Below are 23,399 nucleotides of genomic sequence, written 5' to 3'. Positions count from 1 at the left end.
TAGATAGAGTTTGTTTCCCCACTTGTTAAATCTTAGTTTGACTTGTGACTTGTATTGTCAGTTAAGTGTTGTATTAACACAGTTGAATTAACACTGTGCTGTTTCAGAACTTGAAAAGATCCGCAAGCCTGGTGTGCTTCAGTTCTTTCACATTTAGTAACCTGGCCCGGTAATAAAAATACACCCAGACTAATCTGGCATTGAATGAGAGATTACACGGAGTAGTGCTGAGCCATCCCAGCCAATACCTTCCTAGGCCAGCCAATCCTCTTTCTCACTAAACTATGTAAGTAAGCCAAATAGAGATCATTTAATGTTGACCTGGATGAGAAGAACCATACTGCAAATGCATAAAGTCCTAGGCAAAAAAATAAAAATAAAAAATCTATTGTGAAATGTCATGGTGGTTTTGTGTTTGCTTAATATACAGTGTCATCAATTGTAACCATATATAATCAAAACAACTTTGCATACTTGTGAAAATTCGGATCATAGAAGCATTTAGTGGTAGTTAATACACACATGTGAGAACATATCAGTGGCACTTCCCTTCCAGTAAATTTATTCTTATTTAAATATGTGCCTAAATAGCCACAGCTATATGATGTTGAAAACGTAAAATTTTATGAACATATAGATATATTAAAAAGTACTGATTTCCATATCAAAAATGTAGTGTTTCCTTATTACCTGATTTTTTTTGCATTCCTGCATTATTTGTATGTGTGCGAGTTTGCGTGTGTACATTATATAACAGACTTTTTGATTTACCTTAAACTATTGATTTGTTGAAATTAGAAAATGAATGGCTTAATTCTATGGTTTTTCTATAAGCGCTTGCAGATGTTATTTAGAATGTTTGATTTTATGTTGAGATTATTTCTATTTGTAGAGAAATGAGTAGGAATATAGAAATATATAAACAGACAATGAGAGGAAAAGTTGTTAATTCTCTAAGCTCAATATATTTTAAGAATACTGAATATTTTTAACCCTAATATTTATTGGAGTTCCTAACTTTTGTAGTGGCTCAAGTGATATTTGTTAAATGACTATGTTAATTAACAAAGAATGAATGCATTTCAGTGATGTTATATCTTATAGCAAAGCTAATATATCTTCAGAATGATTTCTAATCTCCTTGTTATTACTTAGCTGCAATTCACTTTTTTATATTAATTGTGTCTGATATTAACTAAATACTTAGTGTGTGTCGGCACTTTCTAAGTGCTTTATAGACATATATTTGTTAAGGATTGCCTGTTGAGAGAGACAGAAAACTGAATCTAAACCAAGTAAAATAATATAAAACTTTTATTTGTTTGTGAAATTGAAACATTGAAGCCAAAAGAAGAGATACTGAAAAAACTTGTCCCAGGATAATTTGAGTACTCAAATTGAGTTAAATATTCCTAACTAGTGAAAGAGATAGTGTTACCTAAATGGAAAGCACAACAAAATTAAAGAGTAGAGGAGAGGTACTTCCAACAGTAAAATATTCTGAAAAGAAAAAAGTATATATTTATTATAATGCACTTAGTATTTAATCATTTTTGTAACTCTATGCATGAAATACTCCTTTTTATTTTTTCAGTTTTCAGATTAGGAGACTAAATGAGACAAAATTAGAATACTAATCTGTCTAATTTCAGACACAGCCCTCCTAAAAATTACACTCAATGAGTTTTTAAACTGCTACAAATTAGTTTTAATTACTGTTATTCCATTGGAATAATATGAAGAGATGAGGAGTAAATTTAGTAACAAAATCTGGCCTTAATTTTAACTAGTTTGATACAAATATATCTACATAAATTATTGTTATTTCACTATTTAAATTTTTTCATATTTACGAAATGCAGAGCCTTAAAAAAAATTGGTCCTTTTGCTTGTCTTTCAATTACCTTCTCTCCTCTTTCTCACATTGTGCCTTCAAGTAATGTAGTATCATAATTATAACTTTAAGAGGAGAATTGTGTTTTTCATTTAAACAAGACCAGAAGCATCACTAACTTAAAGGAAATCAAAATAGATACAGTCAAATATGTAATAAAAATGCATAATAACTAAGAATATTTATTCATCAAGTGATCAAGTGATATCTACAAAGAGTCATAAGTGAATATACTGCAATATACAAGTTTTGCAAAAACATTGCAATATACAAGTTTGACAACTCAGTTACTCCAGCAGGTCAATCTATAATAAAAACCAAGAAGGAGATGAAAAAAATGCCTTATTTTTTTATCTCTCTATAATATATTAATCTGTGAGGATTGAAAGATTGATTAAAGTTGCTGAAGTCATTCTGTAGTTTTTGTTGTTGTTTGTTGTTGTTCTTGTTTAAGACGGAGTCTTGCTGTATTGCTCAGGCTGGAGTGCAGTGGCATGATCTCAGCTCACTGCAACCCCTGCCTCCCGGTTCAAGCAATTATTGTGCCTCAGTTCCCTGAGTGGCTAGGACTACAGGCATGTGCCACCATGCCTGGCTAATTTCTTTAATTTTATGAGACCCGGGGTTTTGCGATGTTGACCAGGCTGGTCTTGAACTCCTGACCTCAGGACATTCGCCCAACTCAGCCTCCCAAAATGCTGAGATTACAGGCTTGAGCTACCTTGCCCGGCCCATCTTGTAATATTAATCTAAGTTATTAGGCATTGGAATAGTAGAGTACATAAACAGAGTTTTACCTGTTATATTCTATACATGTGGATGTTGTGTCTGTATGTGTGCATGGACATGTGTGAGAACGTATGTGTGTGGGAATGTGTGTGTGTATACACACACATTTTTCACTGTATTTTTTGTTTTTGAGACGGAGTCTCACTCTGTGGCCCAGCCTGGAGTGCTGGAGTGCAGTGGCGTGAACTCGGCTCAATGCAACCTCTGCCTCTCGGGTTCAAGCAATTCTCCTGCCTCAACCTCCCCAGTACCTAGGATTACAGGTGCATGCAACCACGCCCAGATAATTTTTGTATTTTTAGTACAGATGGGGTTTCACCACGTTGGCCAGGCTGGTCTCAAACTCCTGACCTCAAGTAATCTGCCCACCTAAGCCACCAAAAGTCCTGAGATTACAAGCATAAGCCACTGAGATCAGCCCACTCTATTTTTTAATCCATTGAGCTCCCCCATTCTGCATAAAGATTAACAATCAATCAGGTAATATTGGCCTTGTAGTGTGAATTTGAAAATATTACATCCTCTTTAATTTTTAAAAATAGTGTAAGTAGGATTAGTGATAGTTCTTCTTTAAATGCTTCATAGAATTCAATAGGGAGATAATCCCATTCTGGGCTTTTCTTTGATGGGAGATATTTTATTACTGCTTCTATCTAACTACATGTTACTGGTCTATCCAAGTTTTGGATTTTTTCGTGGTTCAATCTTGGTTTGTATGTCTTAGAATTTACCATTCCTTCTAGGTTTTCCAATTTGTTGGCATGTAGTTTTTCATAATAGTCTCTAATGATCCTTTGAATTTTTGTGGTATCAGTGATAATGTCTGCTTTTGCATGTCTGATTTTATTTATTTTGGTCTTCTCAAATTTTTTCAGTTAGTCTGGCCAAAGTTTGTCAATTTTGTTTATTAATTAAAAAAATCAACTTGCCATTTTGTTGATCATTTATATATATATTTAGTCTCAATTTTATTTATTTCAGCTCTGATTTTTATTATTTCTTCTACTAATTTTGACTTTAGTGGGATTTACTTTTTTAGGCCTTGGAGAGGCATTTTTGGGTTGTTTATTTGAAGTTGTTCTACATTTTCAGTGTAGGCATTTATGGCTATATACATGACTCTTAGTACCGCTTTTGTTGTATTCCATAGAATAAATTACAGGTTAATATCTCTAATGAACATAGATGCAAAAATCCTCATCAAAATGCTAGCAAACCAAATTTAACACACATTGAAATATCATTCATCATGATCAAGTGAGATTTATCCCAGGGATACAAGAATGCTTCAACAAACACAAATTAATTAATGTGATAGATCATATCAATAGAATGAAGAAAAATAAATCGTATTATTTCAATAGAAGCCCAAAAATAATTGTATAAAATTCCAGATCACTTTATATTAAAAGCTCTCAAAAATGCCATACATAACAAATCCACAGCTAGTATTGTACTGAATGGAGCAAAATTAAGAAGGGTTTCTTATAAGACCTTGAACAAGACAAGGATGCCCACTTTCACCACCTTTATTCAACATACTACTGAAAGTCCTAGCAGGAGCAACCAGAAAAGAAAAAGAAGTAAAGGACATCCAAGTTTGAAAGGAATAAGTCAAATCATTCTTGTTTGCAGACAATATAATCTTATATTTAGAAAAACCTAAAGACTCTACCAATAAACTATTAGAACTGATTAACAAATTAAGTAAAGAATACAAAATGAACATTAAAAAATTAGTAGTTTTTTTTTTTGCCTTCAATTTTTGTGCATACATACTGTGTATACATATTTATGGGCACATAAGATGTTTTGATACAGGCATGCAAAGTGAAACAAGCACATAATGAAGATTGGGGTATCCATTCCCTCAAGCATTTATCCATTGAGTATCAAATGATTCAATTACACTTTTAAAATTATTAAATTATTTCAAAATGTACAGTTATTATTAACTACAGTCACTCTGTTATGGGATCAAACAGTAGGTCTTATGTATTCTTTCTAAATATGTTTTGTACACATTCATTATACCAACCTTCCCCCAAGCTCCTCACTCCCTTTCCCAGCTTCTGGTAACTATCCTTCTGCTATTTATGAGTTCAATTGTTCTGATTTTTAGATCTCATAAATAAGTGAAAATATGCAATGTTTGTCTTTCTGTGTATGACTTATTTAACTTCACATAATGGTCTCCAGTTCCATCCATGTTGTTGCAAATGACTGGATCTCATTCTTTTTTATGACTTAATAGTACTCCATTGTTTATATGTACCACATTTTTTTTCTTTATTCATTTATTTATTAATGGACACAGGCTGCTTCCAAATCTAAATTATTGTAAACACTGCTGCAACAAAATTGAGAGTGCAGATATCTTTTTAATATACTGAATACCTTTCATTTTGGTATATAACGAGCGATGGGATTGCTGGATCATATGGTAGCCCAATTTTTAGTTTTCTGAGGAAACACCAACCTGTTCTCCAGAGCGGTTGTACTAATTTACATTCACATCAACAGTGTATGAGGGTTCCCTTTTCTCAACATCCTCTTAAGCGTTTGTTATTGCCTGTTTTTGGATACAAGTCATTTTAACATGGGTGAGATGGTTTGTCATTACAGTTTTGATTTGCATTTATCTGATGATCAATGATATTGAGCACCTTTTCAGATGCCTGTTTGCCATTTGTATGCCTTCTGAGAAATATCTATTCAAATCTTTACCCATCTTTTAATTGGATTATTAGATAATCTCCTGTAGAGTTGCTTGGGCTACTTATATATTCTGGTTATTAATTATTTGTCAGATGGCTAGTTTGCAAATATATTCTTTCATTCTGTGGGTTGTCTCTTCATGTTGTTGATTGTATCCTTTGCTGTGAGTATGTTTTTTAACTTGATGTAATCCAATTTGCACATTTTTGCTTTGGCTGCTTGTGCTTGTGGGTTATCGCTTAAGGAATCTTTGCTCAGACTAATGTCCTGGAGATTTTCCCCAATGTTATCTTGCTGCATTTTCATAGTTTAAAGTCTTAGATTTAAGTCTTAATCCATTTTCAATTTATTTTTTTATATGGCAAGAGATAATGGTTTTAGTTTCATTCTTCTGAATATGATTATCCAGTTTTACCAGCACCATTTATTGAAGAGGCTGTCTTTTCCTGAGTATATGTTCTTGGCCCATTGTCAAAAATGAGTTCACGGTAGGTATGTGATTTTGTTTCTGGGTTCTCTATTCTGTTCTATTGGTCTATGTGTCTGTGTTTATGTCATGTTCTTTTTGTTACTATAGCTCTGGGGTATAATTTAAAGTTAGGTAATGTGATATCTCCAGTTTTGTTTCCTTTTGCTTAGGATAGCATTGGCTATTCTGAGTCTTTTGTGGTTCCATATACATTTTAGGATTTTCTCCCTATTTCTGTGAAGAATTTCATTGGTGTTTTGATAGAGATTGCATTGAGTCTGCAGATTGCTTTGGGTAGGATAGACATTTTAACAGCATTGATTCTTCCAAACTGTAAACATATAATTTTTTTATTTTTATGCTTTGATTTCTTTCATCAGTGTATTACAGTTTTTATTATAGAGATCCTTCACCTCTTTGGTTAATTTCTACCTATTTTTATTTTTTTATGTGTGGCATTGTAAATGGGATTACTTTTTATATTTATTTTTACCCTGCTCACTGTTGGCATATAGAAATGCTACTGATTTTGTATGTTGGTTTTGCACCCTGCAACTTTACTAAATTTGTTGATTAGTTCTAATAAGTTTCTTGTAAAGTCTCTAGGTTTTTCCAAAGATAAGATCATATCATCTGCAAACACGGATAATTTGACTTCCTTCCAATTTGGATGCCCTTTATGTCTTTCACCTCTCTGATTGTTCTAGCTAAGACTTCCAGTGCTATATTCAATAACAGTGGTGACAGTGGGCATTTTTGTTGTGTTCCAGATCTTAGAGGAAAGGCTTTCATTTTCTTCCAACTCAGTATGGTACTATTAATAGCTGTGGGTCTGTCATATATGGCTTTTGTTATGTTGAGGTGTGTTTCTTCTACTCCCAGTTTTTACAGGGTTTTTCTCATGAAGAGATGTTTAATTTTATAAAATTATTTTTCAGAATCCATTGAAATTATATTGTATTTATCATTCATTTCATTGACATGATTTATCACATTGATTGATTTATGTATATTGGACCATCCTTGCATCCCTGAGATAAATCCCACTCGGTCAGGATGAATGCTCTTTCTAATGTATCATTGAATTAAGTTTGCTAGCATTTTGTTGAAGAGTTTTGCATTACTATTCATCAGAGATATTGGCCTATAGTTTTCTATTATTGATGTTTCCTTGTCTCGTTTTGGTATGAGGGTGAAAACTAGACTAGTAGGATAAGTTTAGAAATCCTCATTTCCCTCTATTTCTGGAATAGTTTGAGGAGAATTGGAATGGTATTTTAAATGGTAGAATTCAGTAGTAAAGTTCAGGCTTTTATTTATTGGGTGAATTTTTATTACAGCTTTGATCTTCTTACTTTTATTGGCCTGGTTTTGAATTTCATTCTTGTTTAATCTCGGTAGGTTGTATTTACCTAGGAATTTGTCAATTTCTTCTAGATTTTGCAATTTATTGGCATATAGTTGCTCATAGTAGTCATTAATGATCTTTTGAATTTCTGCTGTATCAATTATAATGTCTCCCTTTTCATTTCTGATTTTATTTATAGGTTGATGCAAAAGTTATTGTGGTTTTGGCCATTAACAGTAATTTCAAAAACAACAACCGCTTTGCACCAACATAATATTTGGTTCTTCTCTCTTTTTTTGTTAGTCGTCTGAATGTTTGTAAATTTTGTTTAACATTTCAAAAAACCAAATTTATGTTCTTTTATCTTTTGTGTTGTTCTTTAATTTCCGTTTCCTTTATTTTGGTTCTGAGCTTTATTATTTCCTTTATTATTTCTTTTTTTCTGCTATTTTGTGATTTGGCTTGTTTTTGCTTTTCTAGTTTTTTAAGATACACCACTAGATTGTTTATTTGTACACTTTCCTCTTTTTCAATGTAAGCACTTAAAGCTATAAACTTCAATCTTAGTATTGTTTTGTTGTATCCTGTAGGTTTTGGTATGTTGTGTTTCATTATCATTTGTTTCAAGAAACCTTTCAACTTTGTTTTTAATTAGTTCATTGGCTCACTGATCATTCAGAAGCATATCGTTTAACTTCTATGTATTTATATAGTTTTCAAAATCTTCTCATTATTAATTTGTAGTTATATCCATTGTGACCAGAGAAGATGGTTGATATTATTTCAACTTTTTAAATGTTTTAAGACTTGTTTTGTGACCTAACATATAGTCTAGTCTTGAGAATGATCCATTTGCTGGGGGGAAGAAGGTGGATTCTGCAGCTCTTGGATGAAATATATGTATTAGATTCATTTGGTTTATTGTGCTGATTAAGTCTGACGTTTCTTTTTTGATTTTCTATCTGGAAGATATGTCCAATGCAGAAAGTGGGGTGTTGAAGTCTCCAGTTACTATTGTGTTGGAGCCTATCTCTCTCTTTAGCTCTAATAATACTTCCTCTATATATCTCAGTACTTATGTGTTTGGTGCATATATGTTTAAAATTGTTGTGCCCTCTTGACACCTTTCTCTATATTTAGTGACCTTCTTTGTCTCTTCTTATAGTTTTTGCCTTGAAATATTTTTGGTCTGATATAAGTATGGTGACTCCTGCTCTTTTTTGCTTTGCATTGTCATGGATTGTTTTCTTCATCCCTTTATTTTAGTCTACGTATATCTTTATAGGTGAAGCTTGTTTCTTGTAGGCAACAGACCAGTAAGTTTTGTTTTTTCAACCATTCATCCAGTCTATGTTTTTTGATTGGAGAGTTTAGTTCATTTATATTCAATGTTATTATTGATAAGACAAGATAAGACAAGACTTACTTTTGCCATTTTCTTTGTGTTGTTTCTATTTGTATCTTACTGTACTGACTGTATTTGAACGTTGTTGTAGGTGTTACTTTTTATTGGTTTAAAGTTTGGTATTTCTACTTAGGATAAGAGTAGTTTATACATCATAGTTACAGTGTTACAATATTCTGTGTTTTTCTGTGTACTTACTATTACCAGTAAGTTTTGTACCTTCAGATGACTATTTATTGTTCCTTAATGTCCTTTTCTTCCTGATTGAAGTATTCCCTTTAGCATTTCTTGTAGGATGAGTCTGGTATTGCTGAATTCCTTCAGCTTTTGTTTGACTGGGCCAGTATTTATTTCTCCTTCATGTTTGAAAAAGTTTTTTTATTTCTTCAGCACTTTGATATTTCATGCCACTCTCTCCTGGCCTATAAGGTTTTCACTGAAAAGTCTGGCACCAGATATGTTGGAGCTCCATTGTATGTTATTTGGTTTTTTTCTCTTGTTGTTTTTAGGATCTCTCTTTATCCTTGACCTTTGGGAATTTGATTATTAAATCCCTTGAAGTAGTCTTCTTTGGGTTAATTCTGCTTGGTGTTCTATAACTTTTTTTACTATATATTGATATCTTTCTGTAGGTTTAGGAAGTTCTCTGTTATTATTTTCTGAATACATTTTCTACCCTTATGTTTTTCTCTACTCTCTCAGCATGCTGTCTTATTATCAGCAGGAAGCATAACAGCCTAAAGAAATTGGAAGCCTGTTTTCAATATTAATAAGAAAAACAATTTTCAACCAGGAATATCATACCCCACCAAACTAAGCTTCTTAAGCAAAGGAGGAATACAGTCCTTCTCAGACAAGTAGGCACTAAGGAAATTTATTACCACCAGACCACCCTTACAAGGGGTACTTGGACAAGTACTAAACACGGAAACAAATGATTGAAACCTGTTACCTAAAAAATACACCCAAGCACATAGCCCACAAACACAATAAAGCAACTATACAATTAATTCTACAAAACAAAGAGCCAACAACACAATGGCAAAAACAAAATCTTGCATATCAATACTAACCCTGAATATAAATTGTCTTAATGCTCTACTTAAAAGGCGTAATGTTGCAAGCTTGGCAAAAGACAAGACCCAACAGTCTGCTATCTTCAAGAGATGCAACTCATATATAATCACACACACAGGCTCCATGGAAACAAATGGAGAATGGCCCACCAGTAAATGAAAAAAAAAAGAACAAGAGTCACAATTTTTGTATGAAATAAAACAGATTTTAAACCAAAAACCATCAGGAAGAACAAAGGAGTACAATATGTAATGTTAAAGGTTTCAACTCGACAAGAATATTTAACTGTCTCAACTATGTGTCTAACATAAGCATACTTTGATTTATAAAACAAGCTTTTGTTGACTTGTGAAAAGACTTAGACAGACATACGATAATAGTGGGGGGTTTTAAAAACCCGTTCTCGGTGTTAGACAAATCATCCAGTCAGAAAACTAATAAAGGAAGTCTAGAGTAAACTCAACACTTGACCAATTAGACATAATAGTTATCCACGTAGTACTCCAAGCAACAGTCACAGAAGATACATTTATCTCATTGGTACACAAAACATTCTAAGAGTGACCAATTGCTCAGCCATAAAGCAAGTCTCAATAAATTCAAAAAAGAAAAACTGTATCAACTATGTTCTCAGACCACAGTGCAATAAACATAGAAATCAAGATCAAGAAGTTCTCTCAAAACTACACAAAACATGAAAATTCAATAAGCTGCTTCTTAATAACTATTGGGTGAACAATGAAATTAAGATAGATTAAAAAGATATTTGACATTAATAAAAATAGAGACACAACTTACGAAAACATTGGGGATGCAGATAAAGCAACATTAAGATTAAAAAGTAGTGTTAAATGCCTTCATCAAGAGATTAGAAAGTTAATGAACTAAAGGCGTAACTGGAAAGGAAAGAAAAGAAAGAAAGAAAGAAAGAAGGAAAGAAAGAAAGAAAGAAAGAAAGGGAAAGAAAGAAAGAGAAAGAAAGAAAGAAAGGGAAAGAAAGAAAGAGAAAGAAAGAAAGAAAAAGAGAGAAGAAAGAAAGAGAAAGGAAGGAAGGAAGGAAATGAGATAGTATGAGAAACCATGATAGTATGAGAAACCAGCCCAAAGCCAATAGAAAAGAAGAAATAACTAAAATCAAAGATTAACTGAATAAAATGGAAACCAAAAAGTCCATATAAAGATCAATGAAGCTAAGAGTTGGTTCTTTAAAGGCGTAAAAAAAGATTGGTAAATCATTAGCTAGATTAACAACAACAACAAAAAGATAATATCCCAGTAGGCACAACCAGAGAAGGACAAAGATGACATTACAGCCAATCCCACAGAAATACAAAAGATTCTCAGAGATTATTATGAACAACTCCATGCCCCCAAATTAGAAAATTCAGAGGAAATGTATAAGTTCCCAGAAATACACAATATCCCAAAATTGAATCAAGAAGAAAGTGTAAACATAAACAGACCGATAATAAATTCAGAAATTGAATCAGTAATTAAAAACCTACCAACTAAAAAGAACCCTGAACTAGATGGATTCACAGCCAAATTCTAACAGAAACAAAAAGAAAAACTGATTCAGCTAAAATAATTCCAAAAAATTGAGGCAGAGGGCCTGCTCCCAAACTCATTCCATGAAGTCAGCATTGTCCTGATACCAAAACCTGGGAAAGACAGAACCAAAAAAAAAATATTTGGCCAATATTCCCAATGAACATATACACAAAAAATGTGCAATAAGATACCAGCAAACCAAATTTAGCAGCACATCAAAAAGCTAATTTACCATGGTCAAGGTTTTATTTCTGTGATGCAAGTTTGGTTCAACATATGTAAATAAATAAATGTGTTTCATTCACGAAAACAGAACTAAAGACAAAAACCACATGAGTATCTCAATAGATGTAGAAAAGGTCTTCAATGAAATTCAACATCCTTTTATAATAAAAACCTTCAACAGATTAGGAACTGAAGGAACATACTTCAAAATAATGAGAGCCATCTATGACAAACCCACAGCCAGCGTCATACTGAATGGACAAAAACTGGAATCATTCCCTTGAAAACTGGAAAAGGAAGACAAGGATGTTCGGTCTCACCATTCCTGTTCAACATAGTATTTGAGGTCGTAGACAGGGTAATCAAGCCTTAAAAGATATAAAAGGCATTCAAATGGGAAAAGAAGTCAAACTATGTCTCTTTGGCAGCGATATGATTTCTATAGCAAGAAAACCCCAAAGACTGCCAAAAGGCTTCTAAAACTGATAAATGAATTCAGTAAACTTTCAGGTTACAAAATCTATGTATAAAAATCAAAAGCATTTTAATACTCCAATAACATTACAGCTGAAATCCAAATCAAGAATACAATCCTAGTTACAATAGCCACAAAGAAAACAAAATACCTAGGAATCCATCTAGCCACTGAGGTGAAAGACTTCTACAAGGAGAACTATAGAACACTGCTGAAAGAAATTAGAGATAGCACAAATATATGGGAAAAAATTCTGTGCTTATGGATTGGAAGAATCAATATTGTTAAAATGCCCATACTTCCCAAAGTAGTTTACAGATTCAATGATATTCCTATAAAAATACCAATGTCATTTTTCACACAACTGGAAAAATCTATTCTATATAAAACATCACCCTCCCTGCCACTGTTGCTAGATCATTTTCATCAGCCATAACTATGTAAACTTTAAACACAACAAAATCACAACAAACAATCAAATAACAACATAAGCTGAGACCCAGATGCAAAGATGCTGATTCAATCACTTTAAGGAAAGAGACATATACTTACATTTACAGTGAAATGGTTAATGAGTATTCATCACCTAAGTTAAAAATAAGGTGTTTATAAATCAATAATTTTTATGTTTTAATCAGATTTGTGTGTTTTTACTATGCATCAAAATCTTTTCCAAAAATTTACTCAGTAATCTTTATTGGAAATTGCGATGAATCTTGAGACAAAACGTTTGTGAACTACTGCCAATGAACACAGTTTGATAATTTCATAGAGAATTTTTCTTATTTATAGGCTTCCTAGTAAATATAGCCTATTACTCAGTCCTATAAAATACACATTCTAAAATAACACTGTTCTTAAAGTGAGCAGGGTACAAATGTAATGCAGGGGAATACTAGAACTACTTCCAAAGCATAAAGCAAATATGACATGTAACTAGGTAAATTTTATACATTTCTAAAATACAAATTAAACCAAAATAAGAACATAGTGAAAATCAATAAAAAAAATTTAGATTTAGAAAATATAAATTATATTATAGTTCCATTTTCAAATAAGATAAACTCATTGATATTTTGAAAAACTCACTATATCATTAGACAATTAAATATCTAAATACTTAACATTAAAGAAATTAATATGATTGCTAAAAATTTCTACATTTCCAATGAGCTTTTAAACAGATGATGTTTATACAGGATTCTAGTGAAATTGTGGAAAATTATTAGGCCTTGGAGTCAAAGAAATTTATTACTTCATTTATATAAAAATTTTTGACTTCTTCTCAGAAATCTAATTACTCTTATTGAGTAACCTGGAAAGAAAAAACGATTAATTATATAGTGAAGTTTTTCACCCAATTGTTCTGTACATTTTTGAGGTTAAGATATGTGCCTGCCTGGGTGTGGTGATTCATGCCTGTAATCCCACCACTTTGGAAGGCCAAGGGGGTGGATCACAAGATCAGGAGTTCAAGACCAACCTGGCCAAGATGATGAAACCCCATCTCTACTAAAAATACAAAAAATTTAGCTGAGTGTGGTGGTGCATGCCCGTAATCTCAGCTACTCAGGAGGCTGAGGCAGGAGAATTGCTTGGACCTCAGAGGTGGAGGTTGCGGTGAGCCAAGATCGTGCTATTGCACTCCAGCCTGGGCAACAAGAGTGAAACTCTGTCTAAAAGGAAAAAAAAAAGATATATGCCAAAATAACTTTCCCTCAAGTGCAAATAGGGGTGCAAAATTTTGTCATCGTTTGCAGAATTGATTCCTAATATATAAATAACATTAATACAACTGGTACGTTTTTCTTATATTGGCTAAGTAGCCTGAAATAGCTTCCTTTGTCCCTCCCTTTTTTCCTTCCTTCCTTCCTTTTTTTCCTTTGCCCCATCTCTTCCTCCTTCTTTTTTTCTTTTTCTGCCTTATTTATGCTTTGACAAATGCCCCACCAGTTGCTAGACATTGGGATATGTACTAGAAGCAAGATACACATGCTATCATATATCTTAGAATCAAGTGTTGGATACATATATTTAAAGGGCTATTAAAAAACTGAGGAGACATAGGAAATGCAAATAACATTGGTAACACAAACAACTCTCAGAGTATTTTTTGAGGACATTGTGCCTATTTGCCATCTAACGTAACAGTGGTAATCACCTAGGTAAATGATAATTTAGATAAAGCAGGAAGTGAGGCTTGATTGAGGACAATGCAACAAAATCATTTAGGCAAAAGATACAAAAACAAACATAAATTGTAAACAAAACCATGGAATATCAAAGTGACAAGCCTTCCTCACTGAGGAAAGGAAGAATGGTTAGCATAAGTAGACAATTAGGAGAACTTTAATTATGATTGAAATTAGAAAAACTATGGGCGGCCAGACCATATAGACTCTCAAAACAATGCTAGATTTTAGGTTTTATTGCAGCAATAACAGAAGGGATGCAACTGAAAGATTTTAAGTGAGGAAAAGACCACCATATCTGAAATTCAGAAAGATCACACTCTTGGAGAAAGAATGAGGAGATGATTGGAATGGGTAAGCAAAGATTAATAGGAGAAACAGGTTATGGGGTATGTGGAAATTTACTATCATCTCAAATTTTCTGTAAATTGAATCTAATTTAAAATAAAATATTTACTTAAAAAATGTGACCTCTAAAAAAACAAATTATCATTACAATTCTATTCTAGCCTTGGACGCATGTCAAATACTTTATTTGTCTTCAGCTTTTCTCTCCCCATGATAGTGTGAGTAACCTTTAATTTCAACATTTAGTGCTTACCACTGTAATTATCTGACATTCGAAATAATTCTCTAATATTGGGTTAGTTTGGGTGCTCCAAAAAAGCAGATGACAAATTGGTACTAGACATAAAAGAGACATACTAGTGAAACCCCTGTGAGGGAAAAGGATCAAGAGACAAAAGAGATGAGGAGAGCTTTCAGACCGTGATGCTGGCCTGATGCCTACGAAAGATCAGAAGAAGAACAAAGCAGTGAGTAGAAAGAGTGCCACACTACAACAGGGAGGATTCTTAATTCACTCTGGAAGAGGAATCAGGCATCTCCCATGAGATTAATGGAACTCATTCATCCTATGAATCTCCCATTCATATCTCTATGGAGGTCAGTTTCTTAGCTAAAAGCAGCCCAGAGGAAGCATAATCTCAGTGCCAACAAGGTGGTTAATTTGGATTGCCCACGTTTTAGAAATCACACAGATTCTCCTCTCTACCACTAGGGTTTACTATTTCATGAATCTGTGGGCCAGCCCTGGGATAACCACGGAAAAAGCCTGGCTGAACTCAACTAAAGGAGTCATTCCTGGGTTGCTTTGTTCCTCCTTCTGTCATGAATGCTCTCAGATGGACACTGATCTAAGAAACAAGAATCCATAAATGTGGGGTTTACTCCCACAGATTTATCTTCATGCTATTTATCTGTCCTCTAAATTCTCTCAACAGAATGTTTGCCCTCACCAAAACTTTCAGGGATTCCCCAAGGGGTTCTATAAAGTAGCATCAGTTTAATTTCACTCACATTGATATATTGAGCCAACCCACCCTTGACTCAAACTTCATTTTTTTTTCAGCAACAAATGACTATATTAAAACCGCAGAAATTGGTGTAACTTGATCAGGGAACGTCAGAAAATTAGAGTTAGGAGATATAAGTCTGGGCCACTTATTACTGTAGATTGTGCTCTTCAATTTGCTCCAATACCAAACCATCCATTTTCACTCATGTTGTCTATGTTTCTACTGCTACACATTATCTAGGTCCTACAGGTCTTTTGTGACTAGACTTAATATGTCATTTCTATTAAACGATAAATTGCTTCTATGGATACCTGATATTATAACCTAGGAATTAACAATACCCATTCCTTGATGAGTAGCACCAGATACACAGTCAACTAGACATATCATTGTTAGGAACTCAGTCTCTACTAGTTGAAAGAGCATCTGACTTTTTATATTTTTGAATGATGAACAGACTTCTAATGCAGCTTACATGATTTTTTTTTTTTTTTTGAGACAGAATCTGGCTCTGTCACCCAGGGTAGAGTGCAGTGGTGCCATCTTGGCACTGCAGCCTCCACTTCCCAGACTCATGCGATCCTCTCACTTCAGCCTCCCACATAGCTGGGACCACAGGCACATGCTACCATGCCAAGCTAATTTTTATTTGTTTTTTGTAGAGACAGGGCCTCACTCTGTTGCCCAGTCTAGTCTCAAAGTCCTGTGCTCAAGCAATCTACCTACCTCAGCCTCATAAATTGCTGGGATTACAGGAATGAGCCACCACACCTGATCCAATATGATCTTTTTTTTAGAACCCTAGGTGACTGAAATGTGACTCTTCTATAGGGGTTTGCCAGAAACTACTTGTAATCCTTATTTGCAACCATTATCTTTATCACCATATGACCTATGAGATCATGTGGACCAAATGGCAAAGCCACTTGTATTGAATTCTGGATCTGCTACAGTTCTTCCTTGTTCCGGCCCCTACTCAAAACAGGCAGTTTCCAAGTCTCCTGAGACCACTGTCAAAACAATATTTGCTATATGCAAACTTCAAAGGAGTCTACCAAGTGTTCCATCTCTTTCTTGGTGGTGACAATGGCAAGGTGCAACAGTACATCCTTTAACTTGTAGGGAATATGCAGGTATGTTCAATAGCACTAAATCCTTAAAATTTCACTAATGTTTCAGTTTCCTAAATCTTTATATTTTACAGTATCACATCTGTGGCATTATGGGTCTAACTAGGGTTATCAAAGCATTTGCTGTTATTACTCTAATGTCTAGTGAACATTATTACATGCAATTTTTTCAGACAGCTGCAAAATCTGTATTAATCTGTTCTAGTAAAATATCACTTCTGATAAAGCAATAGCAATTGGTAGTATACTTGTGTAAGGTCATAGTACTCCTTTGACGGTCACTGTAATCCATATGATTGTTACAGGGACTGGTGAGTTGAAGAAGGGTACATCAATCCTTAATTGTTGAATGTTTTAAGAGTGGCAGTTATCTCTGTCATTTCACCTAAGTTGAAATGTTGCTTCTGATTTCCCAACCTAGACAGGGGCAGGAAAGTTTCAGGAGCTTCCATTTGATGTTTCTTACCATAATGGCTCTTTTCCTCATCTCAGGGGGCTAATGAGAGGGTTTGGCTACTTGTTAAATATATCCATCCTGATTATGACCTTAGACTAGTGAATAAGCACAGTATGGGGTCATAGGCCAACTAGTGAGAGGTGGATTTATCACCTGGCTTCCATATATATCCCCATGTTAATGTAATATAACAATATTTTTATTCTCTTGTTGTCTTTGTCAGCTTTGTTCTGGGCATTATTTTTCCTTAGCAAATAGTTATTCTGATAAATGGCTATGGGCACCTTTAGAGAATAATTGAGGGAAGTTCCACCATATATAGTTGCTGTGATGTTTTGTTGATTTCCCTCAAGGTGACTGAGACGTTTCTTCAGTTCATTTGCTTTAGTATTGAGATTTGTAAACTGAGTAGAATTGTTAATTTTGTATCCAGGTAGCTGAAAGTAAACTTGGGTTAATTAGCCCTTGAGTGCATTTCGTTATATAGCTCAAGGAATACCCTTACTGGCTGCTCCTCAACATCATCCCTAGGAACTCCATGGTCTATTAATCATTCCCCATAAACATCTGTGAATCATTCAGCTTTCCTACTAGTTGAAGTTACTGTCAAATCCTGCCACCCAGCTTCTGCTTTCTAAAATCTTACTGTCCCTATTAACGCTTAGTAACCCAGTTTCATAACAACTTCTCTTATCATCAATCATAATCTAAAAAGGACAAAAAATTACGACTTTTTAAGGATACCAGGAACACTCTCATTAGTACACTACTTATTAATTTAGAGAAAGAAATATCCTCTAGGACCTCCAAGAGAATCGAGATAACAATAGTTTATCTAGGTTTATGTAATATGTCTTTTTTTTAACATGGGGCTAAGCAGACTTTGACCCAGTCCTCAATAGTTTGCATATTTTGCATTTGCTCCTCATTTACTGTAAACCATTGTTTTTTGTTTGTGTATTTATTTTTTTGCCTTTGTTTTGTTTACATTCAGACAAATTCCTTTAAGGAACCACCCAAGCATTATATTAAGACCAGCTTAAGGATGCTAAATGCTATGTTACACAAAGATAATTCATATTAGTAACTTTCTTTCAATTATATTTTGCATTACCCCTTCACTCCAGTTTTTCAAAATCCATTTCCAATTACATATTTCTTCTTTGTATATGAATATATTAGGCTAGATTTGCAACTTTTTTGCAGGTTAATTACTTTCCCCCTGAAATAGTGTAATGATTGCAGAGATAAGCAATGCTGAGACTAGATCCTAGCTATTAACCTAAAACACCTTAAGGAATATGAGGGCCAATTTTGAGGAGTATCATTATCAGAGGAATGTATTTCGGTTGAAGCTTTTGCATATTATCAAGAGATGAACGGCTTCTCTACTAATGTAACAGTGTTTAGAGATCCAAGTTCTCAAGCACATACACTAGATGTCTCTATTCCAGGTGTCAGGATCTATCAGTCTATTAAAGCTATGGGTTTAGTGTGTGAAAATTGCCAGAGCTTTGAACAAACCTTCTCTGCAATTCTTCTTTCAGAAAATCAAGTCCTGTGCCTTGTTTCAGGCAATAGTTATGGGGTTATCTTTAAATCTTCTCATAAGAGATTGCAGCTTTCATAGACCTTCTGGTTTTCACATAATTTACTGGCTTTGGGGTTGCCTGACTTAAGTCTCTAATTTTCTTCTTGAGTGCATTGACAATGCTTAACAAAAAGTAACCAATCAACACTAGCATCCCCATAACTGTTATTTCCACTATTTTCACAAGTGGAAGAAGGATTGCCTAGGTCAGCACAACTCCTTTTGTCTGTAATCCCATCCTAATTTCACACATGTAGGAACCTTAGTGACTGTAATGCTACAGCATATTAGCATTTATAACTATCCGTTCACCATCAGAATGTGGTTTTATTGTCATTTTTCTGGCAAATAATTTAATTCCAGAATCTCTTCATGAGTATCTGTTTCCTTGGCTTATTTCTAGTAAAAATATTGTTTGGGTTTTCCCAGAAGGAGACTGTAACTCAAGTATTTAAGTCCAGATCATTTATCTGAGAGCCACAGAAAACAAACAGACAAACAAACAATTACCAGGGTTGTGAAGAAATGACACAGAGAAGAGAAGGTAGCCAAAAACAGATGAGGTTTTTGGCCAGTTATCAAAATTGCTGATGGGCTCAATACTGTGTAGCACCATGGAAGTTGTATGATATGATTATTGGAGTCAAATGAGGTAAATATAAAAATAATCATCAGTGTCTCTAGTAAGACAGCATTGAAATTTCTAAAACTATTTTATTCTTATATCAAGAATAGAACTAGAGCTCCAATAATACAAACTAAATTATTATTGTCTTTTGTTACATGAAGAGTCTTAGAATTCCTAATTGTGCTTTATAAAATATAACACTGTCAGCTGAAGTTGAATGTGCTCCAAGGCTTAATAATTCTGAGAAAAACAGCTTATATTAAAGAATGTCTATGTACTCTCTTCTCCAGCCTCTTTTTAAGTCACAAGAAAGGGCTTAATTAGACTTTTAGGTAGAAAGAAGTTGACACGGAGGATATTTTAATATTTGCTGGTGCAAATTTGTTTCAGAAAGTATTGAGACTATTCAGTTCATATGTGTCTAATTTCGTTTTTTAATGTTTGTTAATATAAATCACTCTAAATAATTTTTATTGTAAATACCTGCTTACTTTGTTTAGGATAATATATATTTAACAATATATTCAGTATATTATTGTTATGTTTTGAGAAATGTCCCAGGTTCTCTGATATTGAAATTTATTTTCTACCTGGCTTTGCATTATTTTTCTCTCTCCATGTTTCTCTTTTCTTCTCTTCCTCTAATATCCTTCTATAATTTAGTTTATTTTCCCTCCTACATGTGTACAAAAATATGCATTTGTTATATTGAGTACATTTTTGAAAAAAAAATGTATTTTTTTAGTTTGTTCTCATGCTGCTAAAAAGAATTGCCCAAGACTGGGTAATTCATAAAGGAAAGAGGTTTAATTGACTCACGGTTTCACATGGCTGAGGAGGCCTCAGGAAACTTACAATTATGGCACAAAGTACCTCTTTACAAGGTGGCGGGAGAGAGAATGATAGTTGATCAAATAGAGAAACGTCCCTTGTAAGGCCATCAACCCAGGATTCAATTACCCCACACTGGGTACCTCCCATGACACGTGGGGATTATGGGAACTACAATTCAAGATGAGATTTGGGTGGCGAGACAGCCAAACCATATCATTCCCCTCCTGGCCCCTCCCAAATCTCATGTTCTTACATTTCAAAACACAATCATGCCTTTCCAACAGTCTCACAAAGTCTTAGCTCATTTCAGCATTAACTTGAAAATCCAAGTCCAAAGTTTCATCTGAGGCAAGATAAGTCCCTTCCACCTATAAGCCTGTAAAATCAAAAGCAAGTTAGTTACTTCCTATATACAATGGGGGTAACAGGCATTGGGTAAATACACCAGTTTTAAATGGGAGAAATTGGCCAAAACAAAGAGGCTATAGTCTGCATGGAAGTCAGAAATCTAATAGGGCAGTCATTAGACCTTCAGTTTCCAAAAGAATCACATTTGACTCCATGTCTCACATTCAGGTCACCCTAATGTGTGTAGGCTTCCACAGCCTGTGGCCACAGCATGTGGCTTTGCAGGGTACAGCCAACCTCTCACTGTTTTCACAGTCTGGCATTGAGTGTCTGTGGCCTTTCCAGGCACATGATGCCAGCTGTATCTACCATTCTGGGGTCTGGCTGATGGTGGCCGTCTTCTCGCAGCTCCACTAGGTGCTGTAGTGGAGCTCTGTGTGGGGACTCCAACCAGTAGGGACTCTGTGTGGGGACTCCAAACCTACATTTCCTTTCTGCATTGCCCTAGCAGAGGTTCTCCATGAGGGCTCTGCCCCTGTAGCAAACTTCTGCCTGGACATTTAGGTAATTTCATACATCCTCTGAAATCTAGGAGAAGGTTTTCAAATCTTAATTCCTGACTTCTTTGTACTCACAGGCTCAACACCATGTGGAAGCTGCCAAGGCTTGGGGGTTGCATGCTCTGAAGCCATGGCCCGAGCTGCAGTCCCTTTTAGCCATGGGTAGGGTGGCTGGGAGTCAGGGCACCAAGTCCACAGGCTGCCACAGTGGGGCACCCTGGGCCTGGTCCATGAAACCACTTTTTTCTCTTAGGACTATGGGTCAGGGATGGAAGGGTCTACTGCGAAGATCTCTGACATGCCCTGGAGACATTTTCCCCATTGTCTTGGTGATTAACATTTGGCTCCTTGTTACTTACACAAATTTCTGCAGCCGGCTTGAATTTCTTTCCAGAAAATGTTTTTTTCTTTTCTACCTGCATCATCAGGCTGCAAATTTTCCAAACTTTTATCTTCTGTTTCCTTTCGAATGCTTTGCTGTTAAAAATTTCTTCCACCAGATACCCCAAATCATCTCTCTCAAGGTCAAAATTCCACAGATCTCTAGGGCAGGGGCAAAAAGCCACCAGTCTCTTTGCTAAAGCACAATGAGAGTCACATCTTCTCCAGTTCCCAACACCTTTTCTCCAATTTCCTTATCTTCATCTGAGACCACCTCAACCTGGACTTCATTGTCCATATCACTGTCAGCATTTTGGTCAAAGCCATTCAACAAGTCTCTAGGAAGTTCTTAACTTTCCAACATCTTCCTGTCGTCTGAGCCCTCCAAGTCTCTAGGAAGTTCCAAACTGTCTCATGTTTTCCTGTCTTCTTCTGAGTCCTCTAAACTGCTCCACCCTCTACCTGCTACCCAGTTTCAAAGTTACTTCCACATTTTTGTATGTCCTTATAGCAGCCTCCCCAGCTCACCAACTCATGGCACCAATTTACTGTATTAGACTGTTCTCATGCTGCTGTAAATAACTGCTAGAGACTGGGCAATTAATAATGGAAAGAGGATTAATTGACACAGTTCTGCATGGATAGGGACCTCAGGAAATTTAAAATCATGCCTGAAAACACGTCTTCACAGGGCAGCAGGAGTGAGAATGAGAACTGAGCAAAGGGGAAATGCCCTTTATAAAACCATCACCCCTGTGATTCAATTACCTCCCACCATGTCCCTCCCATGACACATGAGGATTATGGAAATTTCAATTCAAGATGAGATTTTCGTGGATACAAAGCTGAACCATATCAGTGTTCCTTTACTCTTGTCAAATATTTGGTAACTTAATGTTTCAATTTCTTAAGTAATTTGTATATAGTGATATAAAATGGAGTTGTAGTATTATAGAAAGAATCACGTCATCATACATTATAATTGTGTTCCCTTCCATCAATCAAGTCTTAAGAGAAGTACATACACTTAGCAAAATATTTGAATATAAGTAATTTTAACAGTTAGCCATAGATGTTACTTACAGGAAGTATCATTTTTGCCACATGAAAAATTTGGAATATGATCTTCATGTTCTGTGTTTGAAATAAATATGAATCTGATAAGCCCATTTTATTGCTTTAAAACCTTTAGTGGGTCCAAGAATCAGTTCTAAGATCCTTAACATAGTGGCCTGCACTACTTGGTATAATCTAGCACCTGTCTAACTCTGCAGCCTCACCTCCCACCATTCACTCTGATTATATCTTCTGGATTCTGGAGTCCTGAGCATTTTAAAAAAAACAAAAAAAACAAAAAAACAAAATTAACTTAATTTAGAAGTGTTCAAAGGCTTTACAAGCCACACAAAAATGAAAATCCAACTTCTTGCCATGAAGTTAAATGCCTTACATGCCCTGGTTTCTGTCTCATTATCCACTTTTTTTTCTGCTCTACGTTATTTTGTGTTCACTCTGCTCCAGCCACACAGAACTTCTTTCAGTTTCTTAAACTAATTTAACTTCTTTTACTTAAAAATATTTGCATTTGCAGACTCTTGGCATGGATTCTTCTCTAGTGGATCTCAAAAGTCATTTATTCAAAGAAAACTTTTTTGATCACTCTGTTTAACGTAGAGCTACTGTGACCCTTTGTATTTTCTTCATAGAAAATTATACTTTCAATGGTATTTATGTGCTATGTATTTGCATGTGTGTGTCAGTTTATGTCTAGGCATACATACTATCTACTCCTTTTATGGCATATAAAATAAAGGAGGACCTATGGGTAAGCATTTTGTCTGTATTGTCCACAAATATACATCCCAGGCCTAGCAAAGAAGGCACTTATGATAATATTAGATGGGTAAAAAAAATGATATTTAAGGTTGGACTCAGTTGTTGCTCTTTTATAAATCACAGTATTTATTAT

This window comes from Pongo abelii, chromosome 3 (assembly GCF_028885655.2).
Source record: "Pongo abelii isolate AG06213 chromosome 3, NHGRI_mPonAbe1-v2.0_pri, whole genome shotgun sequence".
Classification (NCBI taxonomy): Eukaryota; Metazoa; Chordata; class Mammalia; order Primates; family Hominidae; genus Pongo; species Pongo abelii.
This window is presented reverse-complemented; position numbering follows the sequence as displayed.